Here is a 7229-nt window from a genome sequence, read left to right as displayed (position 1 = left end):
TTGGCCCATGACACGCGCTCACACCCAGGACCAATTAGAGACACGGATTCATTGACACGGACCTGCTTCTCGTGTGGACTTCTGGGTAATGGAGTGCATTAGGCGCTCGTTTGTAGTTTGAAGCCAGAGCCTTACTGTAGAATGTGAATATTTATGAATGTAGGAGGTCTCACGGAGTCGCTGAGTAAGCGAAACCTCTTCATGTCTCATCACGGAGATATAACAAGCCTCAGCAAGACTTGAATAATGTGGTTTTCTTTTCTTTTCTTCTTCTCTTTGTTTTTTTTTATTAGATGTGGTTTTCATTACTGAGCCATGTATATCAAAATCATGAGTGTGCCATAGATGACTAGGCCAGGCTTCTTTAGTGCTTCCAGGTGCATTAAGTAACTTTATCTGCATAGATATTGCGGATAAAATGCAAATAACAAGCAATTACATGCTACATTGTTACTTACTTAAACTCGCTTAAATTACTACCTCAGAGCAGCAGTGATATAAGAGAATTAAGAAAAGTATATAAACTGTTAAGCCATAATATTAAAACCACGGAGGCATGGACTCCACAAGACCTCACTGACACACCTCTCTGGCACTCATTAGCAGCAGATCCTTAATGTCCTGTAAGTCGTGAGGATGAGCCTCCATGGACCGGACTCGTCTGTCCAGCACATCCCACAGATGCTCGGTCAGATTGAAAGAGGCCACTGCCATCAGGGAATATCGTTACCATGAAAGGGTGTACATGGGCTAAAACAATATTTAACAATATATTTTGTGTCAGAGCATGATCTAAAAGAAAGCATGGTTTCTCACACCAGGCCACCTTCTTCCATCACTCCATGATCCAGTTCTGATGCTCACTTGCTTCTTCTTTCCGCAGTGGACGGGTCTGTAATTACACAGCCTCGTACGCACCAAGCTGTGATGCACTGTGTGTTCTGACACCTTTCTATCACAGCCGGCATTAACCTTTTCTGCAATTTGTGCTACAGGAGCTCTTCTGTGAGATCGGACCAGACGGGTCCGGCGTTAGTCGATGAGCCTTAGCTGGTATGGTTTGAGTCCACACATCCCCTTATAGCGAAGTCTCACTGCAAATTGTCAGCAAACAAATTGTTTTCCATAACATGCCACTGCCTACACACATGGCCGCTCTGGACTACATTTTCCAGAACACTAAAACTCTCAGTTAAAGGACTTTTAATCTGCAAACCTGTTCCTAATATCCGTACAGACACACAGCCTTCATAAAGAGACCTAATCTGGCTGCAAATTGACGCTTACCTGAACTTGCAATGCCTTTTGATCCAGAGTTGTTTTTCTGTTTTTGTTCTCACTCTGGGTTTTGCTCTTTTGAATTTGCCCATAATATGTCTTTTGTACATCACCTGATCTTTGCCTGTTGTTTTGCCTTAGATTTGGATTTATTTGCTTCTCTCTCTCTCTCTCCATCTGCATTTGCATCAGTTTCAGCCTAACTTTTCTCTCACAAATGAATACAAAAGTCCTCTGAATGATCACCTGTATCCTCTGATGCATCATGTACTTCTACTCTGGTGGGTGTGGTCTCTTCCAGGATGACCGCCCACTCATCCACTCATTCAGCACCAGCAATTTGTAAAATAAGATCTTACTAAAACATGACAACACTTGTCTTAGTGGTTTGTCCTTTAATTTGCCACATTTGCATTTTATTTTCTTAAAGCATTTGGCAGGCATCCTTATCCAGAGCAGCGTGCATTTATCTCATTTATACAGCTGAGCAGTTGAGGGTTAAGGGCTTTGATCAAGGGCTGAGGAGTGGCAGCTTGGTGCTTCAGGGATTTTGAACTCACCTTTAAATCAGAAGTCTGACGTTTTAGCCATCAAGCTTCCACTTCCCTTACCTCCATAAACACATTCATCAATTGATTAATCAATTACATTAATCAATACGTGAATTGATGTCAGGACCTTTAAAGGAATAGTGCTGAGATAAGAACAGAAGAACTATTTACTTGAAATGTGTTTACAATAAATTCCTTTTTTATTATTATTATCGCTACACATACATTACAGCAGAGATTTATTCGTATATACCAGCTAAGGAAATTGGGGTCAGAGCACAGGAGCTATGATGCAGCGCCCCTGGAGCAGAGAGGGTTAAGGTCCTTGCTCAATTACCCAGCAGCTTGGCGGTGCTGGGGCTTGAACGCCGATCTTCCTCTCAACAACCCAGAGCCTTAACCACTTGAGCTACCACTGCCCCCTTAAATATAAGATGTTAAGCAGTTAAGTGGCCTTTTTGTCACATATACATTACTGCATAGTGAAATTCTTACTTCTGCATATCCCATCCTTGGATGTTTAGGGTCAGAGTGCAGGGTCAGCTATGATGCAGCACCCCTGGAGCAGGAGGGGTTGAGGACCTTGCTCAAGGGTCCAACAGTGGCAGCTTGGTGGTGCTGAGGCTTGAACCCTGATCTTCTAATCAGCAACCCAGAGACTTAACCAGCAAATACAGCATCTCAACAATTACCTTGTAACACAATCTTCAGATGAGACAGACAATAGAGAATGTATACAGTATATATAGTTAAAAAATAGTATATATGGTTTTGTTTGATATTTTCCAGAAGGTTTAATGTGCAGGTGGAAACAGAAGCACTTCCATGTTTACCTGTAAAAAAAATTAAACACAAATTCTCTATAATGGATGAACTACTGTATAAATGCCTCTACAGAGTTAGAGCTAAATGAAAAAATCTCTCTAATTGTCAACCCAATAAATGATTTCTACAATAATGTGATACTGTGACTAACCCCATCGACCGCCAGTGAAATTCATTTTCATGCAAATCACACACAGACTACAGACTGATATTAGATTGAAAAAAAAAAACAAAAAAAAAAAACCCAAAACCCAAAGCAAAACACTGAAGTGTTCCATAAACCCAACCCTAATATTTGTGCTGTCAAATTTACATGAACTCTAAATCACCTTGAAAGTTTCCGAGCAGCCCTAGCTCGGTGAATCCGCCGTTTGCGAAGATCCAAGATAATGTTTTTCGGAGAATCACTGCAGTCATGTGTTAGATGAAAACAATCTGTCATCATTTACAGCCAGGGATTCAGAGCGCTTGTTCAGAAGCATGAAGGGCAGATGCTAGGCTAAGCTGGCAAGAAGACGCAGAGGTGCTCCAGATCCAGCTGTGCAACATAGTTTAACGTTGGAGTCATGGGATTGCTCATTTACTAAGAACGATCATTTATAACAGGATGAAAACTTTTTCAAATCTGTGTCCTTTAGCTGCTAGAGGATTATTAATAAAGAGTTTCAAAATAATTACATTTTTTTTGTGCTGGCCAACTTTGTAGTTACTGGAATTTCTTTCACTAATAAGGTTGAAACCGGTGGACTGTTAATATGTTATGTTTCTGAGGGACTTGCTGAAGTGATTTGGAGAGTAAACTCTCAGAAAGGAAGCTTTTCACTCTAGTATATTACAGCAATCTGAGATGTCTGTGATTTTATGAGGAGTCTTGCTTTAGCTGCAAAAGATTTTTATGTCGAAAATGAACAAAAAAATAACAGTATATATATATATATATATATATATATATATATATATCCTTGAGTCAGGCGAATAAAAATACACCAAATCACGGTCTTCCTAAGCTGCTGCAAGCCCTGGAAATCTCCCTAGTTAGAGCTGTTCAGGTCACACAGCCTGCAGAACACAAATCAAATGTGATATTAAAACAGATCAGATGACAAAACACACAGACTTCAGGCAATACAATGACACACAATGTTAATAAAATGACACACAAGGAACTACATATCTAGTGCCTATAAAGCGTCGGTGTTATCCATCTAAGTCCCAACCATCACAGAGCCTTAGAAGAGCATCTACAAGCGACAGAGCGAGCTAGCAACCAAATGATAGCAAGCTAACACCCAAGCTCTTGCTCAAGAGGTTTTGATTTTTCACTTACTAGTCATTAACTGTATCATTTTACTGTCCATAACACTTCCATAACAAAAAGGAGATCATAATTCCCATAGTAAGAACAAGGTTATTTGTTCTTATTATTGTTTTTTTAGGCATCTGTGACTGCTCCATAACAGCAGTTCTGACATTAGTTTTACATAGAGAGAGAGAGAGAGAGAGAGAGAGAGAGAGAGACAGAGAGAGACAGAGAGAGACAGAGACAAAGAGAGAGACAAAGAGAGGGAGAGAGAGAGACAGACAGACAAAGAGAGAGAGAGAGAGAGAGAGAGAGAGAGAGGCAAAGAGAGAGACATACAGACAGAGAGAGACATACAGACAGAGAGAGAGACAGAGAGAGAGAGAGAGAGAGACAGACATAGACAAAGAGAGAGAGAGAGAGAGAGAGAGAGAGAGAGAGGCAAAGAGAGAGACATACAGACAGAGAGAGACATACAGACAGAGAGAGAGACAGAGAGAGAGAGAGAGAGAGACAGACATAGACAAAGAGAGAGAGAGACAAAGAGAGGGACATACAGACAGAGAGAGAGAGAGAGAGAGAGAGAGAGACAGACATAGACAGACATAGACAGAGACCCTGGTGAAGGAACTTTTTTGCTGCTATAAATAATGAAAACAGGAAGTCATGATTATTCCTGAACAGTAAATATAATAAACACTTTGGAACATTATTGGAAAATAATCAACTGCAGGATATTAATGAAAGTTTCCCAGCAGGCCGCATCACATCACCTCGTTTGCTGTTGGTTATTTTTCTACAGCATTGTGTTTTCTCTCTTACTTACTACCCTTTCCCTCAACAGCTTATCATAAGCACTAAGCTGTTTGAGAGAGTGATAAGTGATTTACATGAAAAATCCACAGAGGGGAAAAAAGAGAAAGAGCAAATGACAAATGCCGTGGCTCAGAGGGTGGAGAATGAAAGAAAGAAGACAGAGAAAGGAGTGGAGAGGAAAAGGGGGGTGAAGGAGAAAGTGACAGAGAGAAAGACAGAAAGATAGATAGAAAGATAAACAGACAGGGGGAGGAGGAGGAGGTGGAGGTGGAGGAGGAGGAGGAGGAAGCAGCAGGGGTGGGAGGATGGTGACAGGCTGAGGAATGAAAGAGTGAAGAACACTGACAGGAGCCACTGCCTCAGAATAAAATATCACACAGTCACTGTTTCCAGGAACGATTGATAGACATGAACTATATATAAAAGAGAGAGACAGCGAGAGAGAGAGAGAGAGAGAGAGAGAGAGAGAGAGAGAGAAAGAGAAAGGCAATGAGAGAGACATAGAAAGAGAGAGAGAGACAGAGAGAGAGAGAGAGAGAGAGAGAGAGAGAGAGAGAGAGAGAATACAAATGCTTGTCAGTGGGGAGGAATAAGTATAAGTACACATTCTGTGTCTTTAGTTACACAGCTTGATATTAAGGACCCTGGTGTACATATAAAGTACATAAGAGTAACACTCTAACCTTAGATATAACCACTTGAATATAAATAACTCTGTTGAAGTGACTCCCTACACGACTCATGGTTCACATAAAACTGTCCATTTAAACCATGCAATGATTTTGTCTAAATGATTCATGATTCAGTCTAAATAACTCAGCTATATCATGAAATGATTCTGTGCAAGTCATTCATGATTCAGGTTTAAATCATGAAGCTATTTTAAGTGATTCATGATTAAGTCTAGATAATTCATTTAAATGATTCATGATGTGGATTTGTCTAAGTAATACATGTTCCTGTCTATATAATTTATTTCAATGAATGGATTTTGATTCATTATTCACTTTGAATAACTCATGAAATGATTTATTATATTATAATAAAATTTAAAATATTAATTAAAATATATATTTTATAATAAAAATATTTATTTATTATATATATATATAAATAACATTTTTGAAGTGATAAATGATTCAATCTACATAATTAAACAAAATCATTAAATGATTTTGTCTAAGTGAGTCATGATTCATTTTAAACGATTCATCCAAAAAACTCCATCAAATCACGACATGTGAATCATGATTCAGTTCAAACAATTCATTTATTAAACCACGAAGTTATTTTAAGTGAAACATGATTCACTCTACATAATTCATTTAAATCATGAATTGTTTTTGTTAAAGTGATTCATCTAAACAACTGCGTTTAATCATGACACGATTCTGTGCAAGTGAATCATGATCCAGTTAAAACAATCCAGTTATTAAACCACGAAGTTATTTTAAGTAAACCATGATTCACTCTACAAAATTCACTTTATTCTTATGATATTTCTTACATTTTGAATTGATAAATGATTCAATCTACATGATTCATTTAAATGATTCATCTAAATAACTCCGTTAAACCACATGATTCTGTGCAAGTGAATCATGATTCAGTTCAAACAATCCATTTAAGCCACGAAGTTATTTTAAGTGAAACATGATTCACTCTACAAAATTCACTTTATTCTTATATTTCTTACATTTTGAAGTGATAAATGATTCAATCTACATGATTCATTTTAAATGATTCGTCTAAATAACTCCGTTAAATCACGACATGATTCAGTTCAAACAATTCATTTAGTAAACCACGAAGTTAGAACTAATACATGATTCGCTACAGAAAAATCATTTAAATCAGGAATTGTTTTTGTCAAAGTGATTCATTTGAACGATTCATCTAAACAACTCCGTTTAATCATGACATGATTCTGTGCAAGTGAATCATGATTCAGTTAAAAATAATCCAGTTATTAAAACACATAGTTATTTTTAAGTGAGACTTGATTCACTCTACATAATTCATTTAACCCTATATAATTTTTACATTTTCGAGTGATAAATGATTCCATCTACAGAAGTCATTTTTAAATCATGAATCGATTTTGTCCAAGTGATTCATGAATCAGTCTAAATAATTCATGTAAACCATGAACCAATTCAAAATGCACAATGTCTCAACAACTAGGCTATTACAAAACGCAACAATGATTCTATGTAAATGATTCATAATTCAGCCTGAACCATGTGACTGAAGAATGCTCACCTCTTCTCATGGGCGTTGTACAGTCATGCAAGTTTATATTTGCTGGACAAGTAAAAAAACAGCTCCATCTATTGGACATGCACTCACTGTTCCGTTACATGATTTAATATTTCATATCATGCGGTCACTTACATTCTGGGACCAGTCATAACAGGCTAGATGAATAAAAAATAAAAAATAAAAAGCCAGACGCATGC

Source organism: Hemibagrus wyckioides, linkage group LG20 (genome assembly GCF_019097595.1).
Source record: "Hemibagrus wyckioides isolate EC202008001 linkage group LG20, SWU_Hwy_1.0, whole genome shotgun sequence".
Classification (NCBI taxonomy): domain Eukaryota; kingdom Metazoa; phylum Chordata; class Actinopteri; order Siluriformes; family Bagridae; genus Hemibagrus; species Hemibagrus wyckioides.
The sequence above is the reverse complement of the archived record's forward strand: the minus strand, read 5'-3'. Positions refer to the sequence as shown.